Source organism: Stegostoma tigrinum, chromosome 1 (genome assembly GCF_030684315.1).
Source record: "Stegostoma tigrinum isolate sSteTig4 chromosome 1, sSteTig4.hap1, whole genome shotgun sequence".
In the NCBI taxonomy this organism is placed as follows: Eukaryota; Metazoa; Chordata; class Chondrichthyes; order Orectolobiformes; family Stegostomatidae; genus Stegostoma; species Stegostoma tigrinum.
The window spans coordinates 39,536,155-39,551,669 of record NC_081354.1 but is presented as its reverse complement, the minus strand read 5'-3'; positions in this window follow the sequence as shown (position 1 = coordinate 39,551,669).

The following is a 15,515-nucleotide window of genomic DNA, read 5'->3' as shown; positions in this document are numbered from 1 at the left end:
GTGTGAGAACGAGGGGGATCCTCTTTGGGCGGTTGTGGCGGGGGCGGGGTGTGAGGGGTGTGTTGTGGGAAATGCGGGAGATGCACTCAAGGGCGTTCTCGACCACTGTGGGGGGAATGTCGCGGTCCTTGAAGAACTTGGACATTTGGGATGTGCGGGAGTGGAATGCCTCACCTTGGGAGCAGATGCGGCGGAGGCAGAGGAATTGGGAATAGGGGATGGAATTTTTACAGGAGGGTGGGTGGGAGGAGGTGTATTCTGGGTAGCTGTGGGAGTCGGTGGGCTTGAAATGGACATCAGTTACAAGCTGGTTGCCTGAGATGGAGACTGAGAGGTCCAGGAAGGTGAGGGATGTGCTGGAGATGGCCCAGGTGAACTGAAGGTTGGGGTGGAAGGTGTTGGTGAAGTGAATGAACTGTTCGAGCTCCTCTGGGGAGCAAGAGGCGGCGTCGATACAGTTATCAATGTAACGGAGGAAGAGGTGGGGTTTGGGGCCTGTGTAGGTGCGGAAGAAGGACTGTTCCACGTAACCTACAAAGTGGCAGGCATAGCTGGGGCCCATGCAGGTGCCCATGGCCACCCCGTTAGTCTGTAGGAAGTGGGAGGAATCGAAAGAGAAGTTGTTGAGGGTGAGGACGAGTTCGGCTAGGCGGATGAGGGTGTCGGTGGAGGGGGACTGGTTAGGCCTGCGGGACAGGAAGAAACGGAGGGCCTTGAGGCCATCTGCATGCGGAATACAGGTGTATAGGGACTGGACGTCCATGGTGAAAATGAGGTGTTGGGGGCCAGGGAATTGGAAGTCCTGGAGGAGGTGGAGGGCGTGGGTGGTGTCACGGACGTAGGTAGGAAGTTCCTGGACCAAAGGGGAGAAAATGGAGTCCAGATAGGTCGAGATGAGTTCGGTGAGGCAGGAGCAGGCTGAGATGATGGGTCGACCAGGGCAGGCAGGTTTGTGGATTTTGGGAAGGAGATAGAAACAGGCCATGCGGGGTTGGGGAACAATGAGGTTGGATGCTGTGGTTGGGAGGTCCCCTGAGGTGATGAGGTCATGAATGGTGTTGGAGATGATGGTTTGGTGCTCGGGTGTGGGGTCATGATCGAGGGGGCGGTAGGAGGTGGTGTCGGAGAGTTGACGTTTGGCCTCGGTGATGTAGATGTCAGTGCGCCATACTACCACTGCGCCTCCCTTGTCTGTGGGTTTGATGGTGAGGTTGGGGTTGGAGCGGAGGGAGCGGAGGGCTGCCCGTTCTGTGGGGGAGAGGTTGGAGTGGGTGAGAGGGGTGGAGAGGTTGAGGCGGTTAATGTCTCGACAGCATTTAGAGATGAAGAGGTTGAGGGAAGGTAGGAGGCCTGGGGGTGGTGTCCAGGAGGAGGACTTGTGTTGGAAGTGGGAGAAGGGGTCAGTGGAGGGAGGGTTAGGCTCCCGGTTGAAGAAGTAGGCGTGGAGGCGAAGGAGGCGGAAAAACTGTTCTATGTCCAAACGTGACTGGTATTCGTTGATGTGTGGTTGTAGGGGGACAAAGGTGAGCCCCTTACTAAGGACTGACCGTTTGTCCTCAGTTAGTGGGAGGTCTGGGGGGAAGGTGAAGATGCGGCAGGGTTCAGCATGGCTGTCTTCTCTGGGGTTGCTGGCTGTGGAGGTTGTGGGCGGAGCGATGAGGTCGTCAGCTGTGGGCGGGGTTCCGTCGGTGTCGGCCGTGTGCGGGGTTCCGTCGGTGTCGGCCGTGTGCGGGGTTCCGTCGGCGTCAGCCGTGGGTGGGGTTCCGTCGGCGGTTGGAGGAGCGGGATGGGCGGCAGCAGCTGCGGTGAGGGTGGTGTGTGAGGTGTTGTAACTGGAAGTGGAGGCGGTGACTGCAGCAGCGGTCCCGGAAGTGGTGTGGCCAGCGGAGGCGGATGTGACGTCATCGGTGGGGTCTCCGGCCGTGTCCTCATGGTCATGGTGAATGATTTCAGCTTGTTTTTCCCTCTCAGAACTGATTACTTCCTGTTTCAAATGTGCCTGATTCCCTCCTTGTCCAGTTTCTTCTTACTCATGGAATCATAGAATCCCTACTGTGCAGAAAGAGGCTAACTGGTCCATTGAGTCGACACCAACTCTGAAGACTATCCCACCCAGCCCCACCCACTACCCTCGCTTTGTAACCCTGCATTTCCAATGGCTTACCCAATTAGCCTGCATATCCCTGGACACTACGAGACAATTTAGCATGGCCAATCAAACAACCCTGCACATTTTTGGAAGAAATGGTGGGAAGAAGCCAGAACATCTGGAAGAAATCCATGTAGACACGGGGAAAATGTGCAAATTCCACACAGACAGTCACCCAAGAGTAGAATCTAACCCGGGTCCCTCACGTTGTGAGCCAGCAGTGTTAACCACTGAGCCACCATGCTGCCTGATCATGTGCACTATCCTTTAAACATTCTCTGGAACTTTAACAGTTTGCAGTTTCTTTGGCCCAAATAGTGTCCTTTTCACCGTGGACATCTAATCTTTCTCAATCTCAACCTAACCAGGATGACCTGGGATTCTCTATTTCTTCCTCGAATAGAGATCAACCAGTCCCAATCCATCAGAAACCATTGCCACCTGGCTGAACTTGTTCTCACATGGGACAGGTTTAGTTTTCATTCTGCTTCCTCCAAAGAAACGCCATTCCCATAGAAACCCTTATGAGTCCAGTCTTTTTGTGAGATACATAAAACATTTCTTTTCAGTCCTAATGCAGGCTTTTGCTTGCACGTCAGTTACATTATTTGTATCATTTCCTGCACATGCTGTGAATTGGAAAATTTGAACAACTTTGCTTCTACTTCTAATTTTTTTAAGATTCCCTACAGTGTTGAAACAGGCCCCTTGGCCCAACATGTCCACACTGATGCTCAGGGCATGCCACTCATGCCCATCCCCCTAAAACACACCTTAACCTACATATCCCTGAACTCTATGGGCAATTCAGCATGGCCGATTTGCCTCAACTGCACATCTTTGGGTTTTGGGGGGGAATCAGAGCACCCAGAGGAAACCCATGCAGACATGGGGAGAATGTGCAAACTCCACACAGCCAGTCACCCAAGGCTGGAATTGAACCCAGTTCCCTGGCACTAAGAGGCAGCAATGCTAACCACTGAGCCACCATGCTGCCCCTCACTTGTTCTTGCTTTTCCTTCCTTGCTCTCACATAGGCCATCTCCGACTCTTCACTTCCTTCCCTTGACATTTCAGTTTTCATTTCTGGGAATAGGCAGTCAACTTGTTTTCAATAAGTCCACTAACTTCCGTATCTAATTTGACCATACTTGCTCCCAAACTTCTATAGTGTGTCTGTCTAAGTTTACACTAAAACCATCGTAATTCCTCAAAATCTTTTGTTGTTTAATTTAACATATGGAGATTGGTGTGTAACACACATACAAGGCCCCACATGTTCCTGCCTTGAATGTTACATGACAAACTCATTAACCCTGGATAAGTGAGGTACAATTTTTCTTATCTAGTTCATTATCCTGAGGAATCATTGGAGTTCTGTAATATTCTTGGGTAGCTGAAACGATCTGATGGATTGCCTTCTGCGTGTGTTTCTTGATCCCTGTTGTCTGAACAATGTAGCCTAGAAATTTTATAATTAGCTTTAAGAATTCACAATTGACATTGAATGTCATTTCAACATCTTGTAAATTACTCAAGACTGTCCTTACTCTGTTTTCATGTTCAGTTTTAGGGGATCCATGGGTGACAATGTCATCCATGTGGCACAAGACACCTTTAATACTTCTGATTTGTTGGACATCATCCACTGGAAAATGGGGGATCCAGATAGGACGCCAAAAGGCAGGTGATTAAAACAAACTTGTCCATGCTGTTTTATGAACACAACTAGTAGTTTAGAGTCCTTGGCAAATGCCCACTGCCGGGACCTGCATCTGTAATTTGCATAGAGTTTGATGAAGACTGTTGATTTTAAGTTTAGCTCAGTTCTCATCTATAGGCCCCACTGGATTTATCTCTCAATGTCCTGCCTTGGTCAAATGTATTTATTAACACACATTCAAATGGACTTATTTGGTTCCATAATTGACTCCAAAACAAAATATCACATGGTAAGTTATATGGTTTTTGAAGTAATGCCCTTCAATCTCCTCTCGTGGGTTTGGCACTTCTCTGCATGTGAACAACATTAGATTTGGCACATGTCTTTAGAAGGATGTGATACACAGTGTTTCATTCCGCAGACCTTTAAAGTTTGATTTAGGATTTTGTTGGATAAAATCATTTGCTTGTCTGGCGTTATACGGTTGAGGTTTATGGTTCTACAGGCTCTCTCGAAGCTCCCGATAGTGGGTGTGTCCAGACCCAGGGGTCAGTCTGTGGATTCGGAATAGAACATTTAGGATGCAGAGAAGATACATGTCTTCACTCAAAGAGTGGTAAGCCTGGAGTTCATTACCACAGGAAGTAGTTGATGCCAAAACAATACATGTATTCATTAGGCGGCTAGATATAGCACTTGGGGTAAAAGAGGTCAAAAGTTATGTGGAGAAAGCAGGATCAGGCTATTGAGTTGGATGATCAGCAGAATAGTGGAGTAGCCTCGAAGGGCTAAATGGCCTCCTCCATCTTCTATGTTTCCATAACTGAGGGTGAAACAGTACACTGTTGCTCTAGTCCCACTACATCACTGGTCACTAAAATAAAATGAGTTTCTCCAGCCACCTAGATGGTCAAATCAATACAGTACCTATTTTTAAATAATCTGTCAAACATATTTCTTAATAACCACAATTATTAATTCATTATCAAAACCAAACTTGTTCAATGAGGATGTATTAATTTCTTACATACAAAGTCAATATTATAGAAATATAAATGCCTTTTCTCTAAATATCCCCAAAACACACACATGCATGCACTCTTTGGGAAGAGAGAGAAACAATGGAGTTCTTTGCAGAGAGAGACTTTGATCTATGACTTATTCTTGAACACAAAAGTTTGAAGTGTAGAATGTTCCATAGTCTACTGTCCTGATATTCTGGCACAAATGGTCAAGTCATTCATCATACATGGTTGGCTCTGGAGACTTTGAAGACACAGCTTGCTCAGGAAATTCAATATTGAGATGTTTGTTTAATCACCCTTTCAGAATAACAAATAGGTTTTGTGCTGAACTCAACTAGGGACTTATTTTCAGAAATGGAAGAGATCACTAGGCAGCCTTTCCTTGCAGATTTCTTGTCTCCAACTGAAAATGTGAATAAGACACTCTTCAGGCTAATCACTGTTCAAACAGTCCCAGCAGGGGCCAACAGCAAAGCTAGCAGTTATCAGTAGTCATGAGATTTCTACGAAGCCTGTTTAAAAAAATCTCCAACATGCACAGTGACTTTCAAAAACCTCCTTACAAAATGACATTGGCATCTTTTCTGTGTAGTACTTTGAAATTGCAGCTGAACTGCTACTTTTTTTTTACATTTTATGCTGAATCTGTCCTCGTTCACCCTGTATGGGGCCCCAAAGCATCAGAAATGTTTGTCAGCGCTCAGGACCAAATTTATTGCCCAGTTGAGTTGTAGTCAGTCCCCTGTAATGCTGTCTATGTTAGTTTGCAGATAGCTCCAGTGAATAGATCAATGTCAATGCCTTCCAAAACTGGTCATGATCACTAGGCTCCTCTTCAGTTATTTCATGTCACTTGTGTCTCATTCTGTGGATCTGTCACCACTGCCACCATGTAGCAATGTAAATTTCACACTCTTAAGAGAAGAGCTTTATTAAATGTAACTATTTACAAGGCCTGGTAAGAGAGAACATTCTACTGGCATGTTACATACACAGCCTTCGGTTCAATATATTGCATAGCTGGTTTCGCATATTTTCAGTAGATTTTCCTAGAATAAGGGTATAATTAATCCTTTGCTTCACATTTAGATATCAATACCGGTGAAAGAACTTTTTTTTAAAATTTCAGAAATATATTCTCCTTGTGCTCTGGAAGAAGAAATGCGAGCTATCTCATCCTGCGACGCATGTGGACCTTGAACTAGAAGATTATCTCGGAGGCCTCAGAGGCAAAGAGTGAGGTTTTCTGGCTCTTCACCTTCTGGAAATCCTCCATGACATTGATCCTTATCACCTGCAGCAGGAGTTGATTCTGCATGCTTTTCTGGACTTTGAATAGTTTTCCCACTTCTCTTGCCTTCTGAACATTTTTGAGGATAAAGAATCCTGCAACTTGTGAAATCCCTTTTGAGCTCCTCAATATTTTCCGGGGTTAACAGTTTCACTTTCAGCTTGCACGTACTCTTGCCAGCCCATTGGTCATCTTGTAGGTGACAGTTGGCCAGCAGAAAGCAGTGGTCAGACAAGAATGCCTGCTTGATGGCAGTGGATCTGACCAAGAACATGCAGGATGCAAACAGGAAATCTGTCCTTGAGAGGATAGATCCATCTGGTCATGACCAGGTGTATCTACATTGTGCTCTCTGTCTGCAGGAGTGCCGAAGATGTCATGCAGCTTGGTGACTTTTCGTCTGGAATCTGGATGTGAATCCCAGTTTACTGTCAGCTCATCTGGATTGTTCATCTGCATTGATGATGCAGTTGAAATCTGCAGCCAGAATGATATGCCTGGATGTCACCAGCAACAGTGGGAGCTGCTGAAGGATAGCTTTAGTTTGCAGTTCACACTTTACACATGTTAATTAGTTTCAGGGTAGTGTTTCTGTACATAAGACATCCTTTGTACATGACACCTTTCGTATATCTCACTTGTAGAAATTGTGAATCATACTACTGTGGACATCAAGTGTTACAGCTTCGCAGCTGTGTTGATGGTGTTGGATGCCTACAACACGTGGAGTCACTGAAAGATAAATGTCGGCTTGATGACTCTTGAGTGAGTTGGAAAAGAGTTAGGGACAGCAAGCAAACCAAAATAGCCTCACTACCATTGGATTCACCAGATTGTGAAATTAAAAAATTTAATGATCCTCAAAACTGTCCAATTGTTCCCAACTAGATTTTACAAATGACAGATCTTGGTCCCTAAGTTTATAACTTAAAGAAAAATTAACAATTTATTATTGAGTTAACTTGAGTAGAACAAAGATAAATAACAAGGTAATATAATCAATATCTATGAAATCAAGCACAATCTTATCTGAATAATATTCTATAAATGACCCCCACTCACACTGACAGGCGGATAGGCAGACACAGTTAAGGGATAAATTAAAATCAAAGTCTGACAATTGTAATTTTCCAGTTCAAAATAGAACAGCTGCAAATAAAAAGCACTGGGCTTCATGAAACCTTAAACAATGAGTTGTTGATGGACATGTTATACTGCTTATCTTGCTCAAATTTGTTGTTGCTGGTTATTGCAAACGGTTTCAGCAGGCTTCCAGAAATATCTATTTATTTTTTACAGATGGGGATTCCTTTTCTCAGAACACTAAATGTCCAGTAACTGGAGAGAAACCTAGTGAGAGCAAAACAGAACAACCAGTTCAGAAGCTTATAAAATCACTCTGCCTCCTGTAAAATTGCCATCTGTACCAGTTATCTCCCTTTTTCCTTTTTAATCAACATTCCCAGTGGTTGTCTTGTGAGCTTCAGTCCTCCCTTGATTGATCAATTTAACATCCAACCAACTGCCAGCCTGAAACATAACGATTGCTTGTTGCTGATTTGTTACAGTGTCCTTAGGACAGTATTTAAGTTATATTATCTTCCAGTTGTGTTCCCAATAGCAAACATCTGCCTTGATACTCTTCTTCTATAAAACAAGCAGCTGTTCAAAGTTCCAAATCAAAAAGAAAATATGAAAAATAAAAGAAAAATAGTGGTAGTCTCACCAAAATGTCAATCTGATGTGAGATATGAAGTGAGAGTTATAGCTCTTGACATCAAGGCTGAGTCATTCCCAAGTGTGTGGCATCAAGGAGCCCAAGCAAAACTGGAATCAATGGAAATCAGGAAGCAAATTCTCTATTGGATGGAATCATACCAGGCACACAAGAAGATGGTTGTAATTGTTGGAGGTCAGTCATCTCAGTTCCAGGATATCTCTGCACTTCAAAAAATCAGAAAGCAACGCTGTATTCCTCCTCCCAGATTACAAGCTGAAGCTGAAGCATGAGGACCCTTTACAAAAGTAAGTGCATTCCACTCCCGTACATCACAGATGTCCTCATTCTTCAAGGACTGCCACATGCCCCCTCCCAGCCCCGCAGTAGTCGAGAACACCCTTGACCGCGTCTCCTGAATTTCCTGCACCTCATCCCTCACACCCCACCCCCGCAATAACCGCCAAAAGAGAATCGCCCTAGTCCTCACATACCACCCCACCAACCTCCGGATACAATGCATCATCCTCCGACACTTCCACCATCTACAATCCGACCCCACCACTAAAGTCATTTTTCCTACCCCACCCTTGTCTGCTTTCCGGAGAAACCACTCTCTCCATGACTCCCTTGTCCGCTCCACACTCCTCTCCAACCCCACTGATTACAATGTTGTCTGAGACAGGGGAAGACTCTCTCCAAGACTGCTTGGAATTGGTGGACTGAACCATATTCAAAATACTCAGCAGAAAACCCAGATGAGTACACCACCACCATCACAGACTTCATTAGCAAATACCTGGAAGACTGTGTACCAAAGAAGTCAATCCAAGTGTTCCACAATTGGAAACATTGGATAAACTAGGAAATCCACTCTCTACTGAAGACCAGATGTGCAGCATCCAAGTCAGATGACCCAAACCTGTACAGTTGATCCAGATATGACCTCTGCAAGGCCATCAGGGATGTCAAGAGGTAGTACCAGAGCAAGTTAGAGGCCCAAACCAACCAAACAGACTCCCGCTACCTATGGCAAGGCCTAAACAACATTACAGGATACAAAATGAAGCAAAGAAAGATATTGGAGAAACACACATCCCTCCCTGATGCACTCAATGCTTCGTATGCTTGATTCAAGCAGAATATCAGCTGCATGATGTCACCTGCTGCCGACAGCCATGGATGCATCTGTGCCCACCGTCACCACTGCAGATGTCAGATCAGTCTTCCTAGAATTCAACCCAAGGAAAGCAACAGGCCAATATGGAGTCCCCAGCCTAGCACTCGGATCCCATGTGGACCAACTGACAGAGATATTCACCAACATCTTCAACCCTCCTTCCTTCAAGCCGATATCCCCAACTGCTTCAAGAAGACCATCATCCTAGTACCTAAGAAAGCAGACGCAATGTGCCTTCATGGCTTCCGCCCAGTAGTTCTGGCCTCCATAATCATGAAGCGTTCAAGAGGCTGGACATGGACCACACAGTTTTCCAGCCTGCCTCAATCCCCTGCAGCTTGACTATTGACATAACAGGTCCATAGCAGATGCCATTTTGCTAGACCTGGAACATCTGGACAACAATGACACATGTGTCAGCCTCCTGCACATTGACTACAACTCTGTTTTCAACACCATTATGCTCTCTAGTCTGATCTCAAAACTCCGAGACCTTGGCCTCCTTTCTGGCCTCTGCAACTGGATCCTCAGCTTTCTGACCCACTGACGGTAATCAGTGAAGATAGACAACTGTAACTCCTCCACGATAACACTCAACGCTGGAGGGCACCAAGCATATGTCCTAAGCCCCCTAACAATGAGAAGTCAGAATACGGAAAAGAGATAGAGGGCTTGGTGACGTGGTCCAATGAGAACAACCTCTGTCTCAACTAACACCTCAAAACTAAAGAACTCTTTAAGAAAGAAAGGAGGAAATCTTGCCCCTGTCTAAATCAATGGAGCTGAGGTTGAGAGGGTAGAGAGAATCAAGTTCCTGGAAGTGACGATAAGCGACAACCTGTGTTGTACTTCCCATTTAGAGGCCACAGTGAAGAATGCACAGCAATGCCTCTTCATCCTCAGGCACAATTCAGGAGTGCAATGGAATACTCCCGTTTGCCCAGGTGGGTGCAGCTCCACAACACTCAAGAAGCTTGATGAACACATTGTCACTCATCTCGATCCATATGGACAAGGAGAACCACCACTTTGGCTGGGACGACACCAAGATCCTAGGACAGGCTAGGCAGAGACAGGCATGAGAATTCCTAGAAGCATGGCACTCCACAAAGCATGCTATTAATAAACAAGTTGAACTCAACCCCAAATACATTCCACGATGAAGGAAACCTGGAAGTCAGGCAATCCGTCTCAACAGACCCCAGAGTTTAAAAACAAGGCAGGAAAACACACCGACACTTCATCAAATGCTGCACTGAGGATGTTACCAAGCATGGTAATGAAACATCTGCGAAACAAGAAACCAGCTCAGCGTACCAACCAACTTCAACAACCTCAACACCCACAACGCGAGCTACAAAACTACTCCAAAGCCTTCGATATTGGGTTCAGTTTGGGAATTATGAGACAAATTCTGTAAATATTTATAATAAAACTCTATATAGCTTTTTCTTTCAACTCATTTGAGGGATGTTGGCATTGCTGGCTGGTCAACATTTATTGCCTGTCCCTATTTGCCCTTCAGAAGGTGATTGTGAGCTACCTTCTTGAACTGCTGCAGTCCACCTGCTGTAGGTTGTGCCACAATGCCATTAGGAAGGGAATTCCAGGAATTTTGACCCAGCAATAGTAAGGGAATGGTGATATATTTCCAAGTCATGATGGTAAGTGTCTTGGAGGGAAACTTTAACCTGGTGGTGTTCCCATTTATCTGCTGCCCTTGTCCTCCTAGGTGGAAATGGTTGTCGCACAACTTGCAAGCTAAATACTATATTTTTGCTTATAAATAACAGATCCCATGGATGTCAACATCTGAGTGGGCCTGTATAATTACAGCAAATCATTTATTTCAGCTAAAGTTTTCAATTGATATAATTTTCAGTTATGGAGCTTCACTTGTTCCACAGTCTTAAATTACTTCCATTGATGAAAATTTGCCAAATTATTATGCAAGGTATTAGTTGACACAGTAAAACTGTTTTAAAAATCAATTGAGTTTTGATTTGTTTTATCTGTGTCACCCCTGAAGTTGCTGACTTGCATTGAGATTGAATTCCGTGGGTGTTAGCCACACTTCTGCATCTTGTAAAAATGATTTTACATAATAGGCTTTGACAATGGCAGCCTTTTTGATTATGAAAGATATTAGTGTAGAATCTGCAGCACATCCTTCTAAGATGCTGAGCCTCTAAATGGTCCATGACACTTTATGTCCAGGCAAGCTTCCTAACTAACTATATTATAATTGAACTAACTTTAAGTGAAAGGTAGGGGCTAGCATAACGACATTGCCTCTGGGCGAGCAATCCAGAATCCCAGCACAAATTTTGAATACCATCATGGCAGATAGAGAAATTTTAATTCAATAAAAACAATCCAGAATAAAGAGCTCACCTAATGAGGACTGTGAAACCACTGCCTAATTTATCTGATTTGTTAATGTCCTTTAGGAAAGGAAATTTGCTGTCCTTACCCAGCTGGCCTAGATGTGACTCCAGGCTCACAGGAAAGTGGTTTACTCTTAACTTTCCTCTGGATAAATAACAATGGGCAATAAATGTCAGCATAGCGAGCAACATCAATTCCTGTGAACATTTTTTTTCAAAATTCACATTTATTACATTAGGGACAAAGAAACATCATAGTGATACTTTATTGGCCACAAGCGATAATTATATCTCTCTACCTGTAATTGTTCTTCAGTAAATGCATCAAAAAACAGCGGAGCTACTATATTTCTTAAAATTCATTTACATCCACTCTTCAATGTTAAGAAAACACAATGCTAACTACCTCGTGACTGCAACACCTGACATTGGTTGATTTTTGTGTTGACAATTGAGTTCTAAACTCAATATCTGAAATTTTCTCGAAGATCAAAATATCCTATTTTAACTTTGAAGAAAATGTTTTAATGATACCATGAGTATCTGAAGAACATTTGAATGTATGCCAGCTCGTACAAACAAAGCTCAGGAAAACTTTGATCATCAAAGGAACTTAAATAATTCATTCACAACAAGATGCTTATGAGAAAGAATCTAAGAGAACTGAGATCAAGTCAAAAGAAATGCAAGCATTCAAACTTGACGCATAAAATCACATACTATAGAACAGACTTAGATCATGCATGTGTCCGGTAAAGCGTAAAGAAATCATATAGTATACTTTCACCAGGCCAAATTAGGTCGTAAAATTTTGTCAAGGGTGTAAGAAAGGGAAAGATTCAAAGGAAATCATTGGGACAATTTTAACCTGTCAAAGAGTATGCATTTGGATGTGAATTTTCAAGAAAACTGGGAAAAACATTAACATCTGAAAAGCAATCTCTAACTCTTAGTATCTGAGTTTTTTTTATAATTCTAGTATGGGAAGTGAGTATCTCAGGCAAGGCCAGCTTTTGTTGCCTCTCCCTAATTGCTGTTTGGTATGAACTACTTTGTTGAATCATTGGAATCCTTTTGATGTAAATATATCTACAGTGCTTTAAGAAGGAAATTTGAAAATTTTGACATACCCTTTGAATTGGTCGATGCCTGCTGGTCAAATGGGCTAATTTTTCCTGGACATGTTTTTTAAGGCAGTGTCTGCAACTGCACCATCTGATATGTCGTGAAGTCATAAGCACAAGCCACACTGCACATGTGCAGAGATGAAACACAATATTGAAATGGGGTTCAGCAAGAGCAGTGAGAATATGGAATGCCAGGAGGGAAGTAAAACCCCTGACATCACTTTCCAAATGTTCAACTTGTACCATCTACAAATACACCACTGTCACTGGTTCAAAATTCCCCTTAACATACTCCAAATAGCTCTGTGAATGTACCTACAGGACATGGACTGCATAGGTTCAAGAAGGCAGGGCATCAACTCCCCAAGGGCTTTTTTTTTCCTTATTCATTCACGGGATGAGGGTGTCGTTGGTTAGGCAACACATATTGCCCATGCCTAATTGCCTGGATGGCAGTTAAGAGTCAACCACATTGGTGTGGGTCTGAAGTCACATGTCGGCCAGACCAGGTAAGAATGGCAGTTTCTCTCCCTAAAGGACAATAGTGAACCAGGTGGGTTTTCCCCCAACAATTGACAATTGATTCACGGTCATCAATAGACTCTGAATTCCAGATATTTATTGAATTCAATTTCCACTATCTACCATGTTAGGATTTGAAACTGGGCCCCTAGAATGATATCTGGGCCTCTGGATTAACACGCCAGCGATAATACCACTAGGCCAAAGCCTTCCCCATTTGGATGGGCAATAAATGCTGACCTAACCTGAGATGTTCACATTTCATGACTGAGTTATCAAAAATCATTCATTATTGCCCAGGAAAAATCACTTCTACTGTGTGCTCTGTACAGTGTAATCTATCTTGGTATTGCAGCAGATGATGATTTAAGCAATAAGAATCATGTTTGTTTTCTGTTCATTTTGTAGGATGTGAGCATCACTGGCTGGCCAGCATTTCTTGCCTATCCCTAGTTGCCCTTGCAAATGTGGTGGTGAGCTACCTTCTTGAACTGCTGCGGTCCTCCTGCTGTGGATTGACCCACAATGCTATTAGGGAGGGAACTCCAGGATTTTGACCCAGCGACAGTGAAGGAAGGGTGATATATTTCCAAGTCAGGATGGTGAGTGTCTTGGAGGTGGTGGTGTTCCCATATGTCTGCTACCCTTGTCCTTCTAGATGGAAGTAGTCATGGGTTTCAAAAGTGCTGTCTGAAGATCTTTGGTGAATTTCTGTAGTGCATCTTGTAGATAGTACACACTGCTTCTACTGGGCATCGGTGGTGGAGGGAGTGAATGCTTATGGATGTAGTGCCAATCAAGTAGGCTGCTTTGTCCTAGATGGTGTCAAGCTTCTTGAGCTTCGTTGGGGCTGCTCTAATCCAGGCAAATGTGTTCCATCACACTGCTGACTTGTACCTTGTAGATGGTGTACAGGCTTTGAGGAGTCAGGAAATGAGTTACTTGCCACTATATTCCCAGCTTCTGGCCTGCTCTTATAGCCACTCTGTTAATGTGGTAAGTTTAGTTAAGTTTCTGGTAAATGGTAACCCCCAGGATGTTGACTGGGGGGGATTCAGTGATGGTAACACCATTGAATGTCAAGGGGTGGTGTTAGATTGTCTCTTACTGGTGTTGGTCATAGCCCAGTATTTGTTTGGCACAAATGTCAGTTGCCACTTGTCAGCCCAAGATTGGATATTGTCAGATCTTCTTGCATTGAACAAGGACTGCTTCAGTATCTGAGGAGTCACAAATGGTGCTGAACTTTGTGCAATCATCGGTGAACATTTCCACCTCTGACCTTATGATGGAGGGAAGGTCGTTGATGAAGTAATTGAAGATGGTTGGGCCTAGGACACTATCCTTAGGAACTCCTGCAGAGATGTCCTGGAGTTGAGATGATTAACCTCTCACAACCACAACCATCTTCCTATGTGTCAGGTACGACTCCAACCACTGGAACTTTTGTCCCCTGATACCCATTGATTTCAGTTTTGCTAGAGCTTCTTGATGCCACACTCGGTCAACCGCAGCCTTGATATCAAGTGCTGTCACTCTCACCTCACCTCTGGAGTTCAGCTCTTTTGTCCTTGTTTGAATCAAGGTCGTAATGAGGTCAGGAGCTGAGTGGCCCTGGCGGAACCCAAACTTAGCATCACTGAGCAGGTTATTTCTGAGCAGGTGCTGCTGAATAGTACTGTTGATGACACTTTGCATCAGTTTACTGATAATTGAGAGGAGACTGAATGATGTGGTAAATGGCCGAGTTGGATTTGTCTTGCTTTTTACGTGCAGGGCGTACTTGGGCGATGTTCCATATTGTCGGGTAAATACCAGTGTTGTTACTGAACTGGAACAGCTTGGCTAAGAGAGCGGCAAATTCTGAGCACAAGTCTTCGGTACTATTGCCAAAATGTTGTCAGGGCTGTAGCCTTTGCATTATCCGGTGTCTCCAACCGTTCCTTGACATCACATGGAGTGAATCGAATTGGCTGAAGACTGGAGGAGGCCAAGATGGATCGTCCACTTGGCACTTCTAGCTGAAGATTGCTGCAAATGCTTCAGCCTTATCTTTTGAACTGATGTGCTGGGCTTTTCCATCATTGAGGATGGGGATGTTTGTGGAACATCCTCCTCCAGTGAGTTGTTTAATTGTCCACCATCATTCACAACTGGATGTGGCAAGACTGATCCGTTGGTTGTGGGATCACTTAGCTCTGTTTATTACTTGCTGCCTTCGCTGTTCGGTGTGCAATTAGTCCTGTTTGGTAGATTCACCAGGTTGATACCTTATCTTCAGGTATGCCTGGTGCTGCTCCTAGCTGGCCCTCCTGCACCAGGGTTGAACCAGGGTTGGTCCCCTGGCTTGATGGTAATGGCTGAGTGCGGGATATGCGAGGCCATGAGGTTACAGATTGTGTTGGAGTACAATTCTGCTGTTGTTGATGGTCCACAGTGCCTCATGGATGCCCA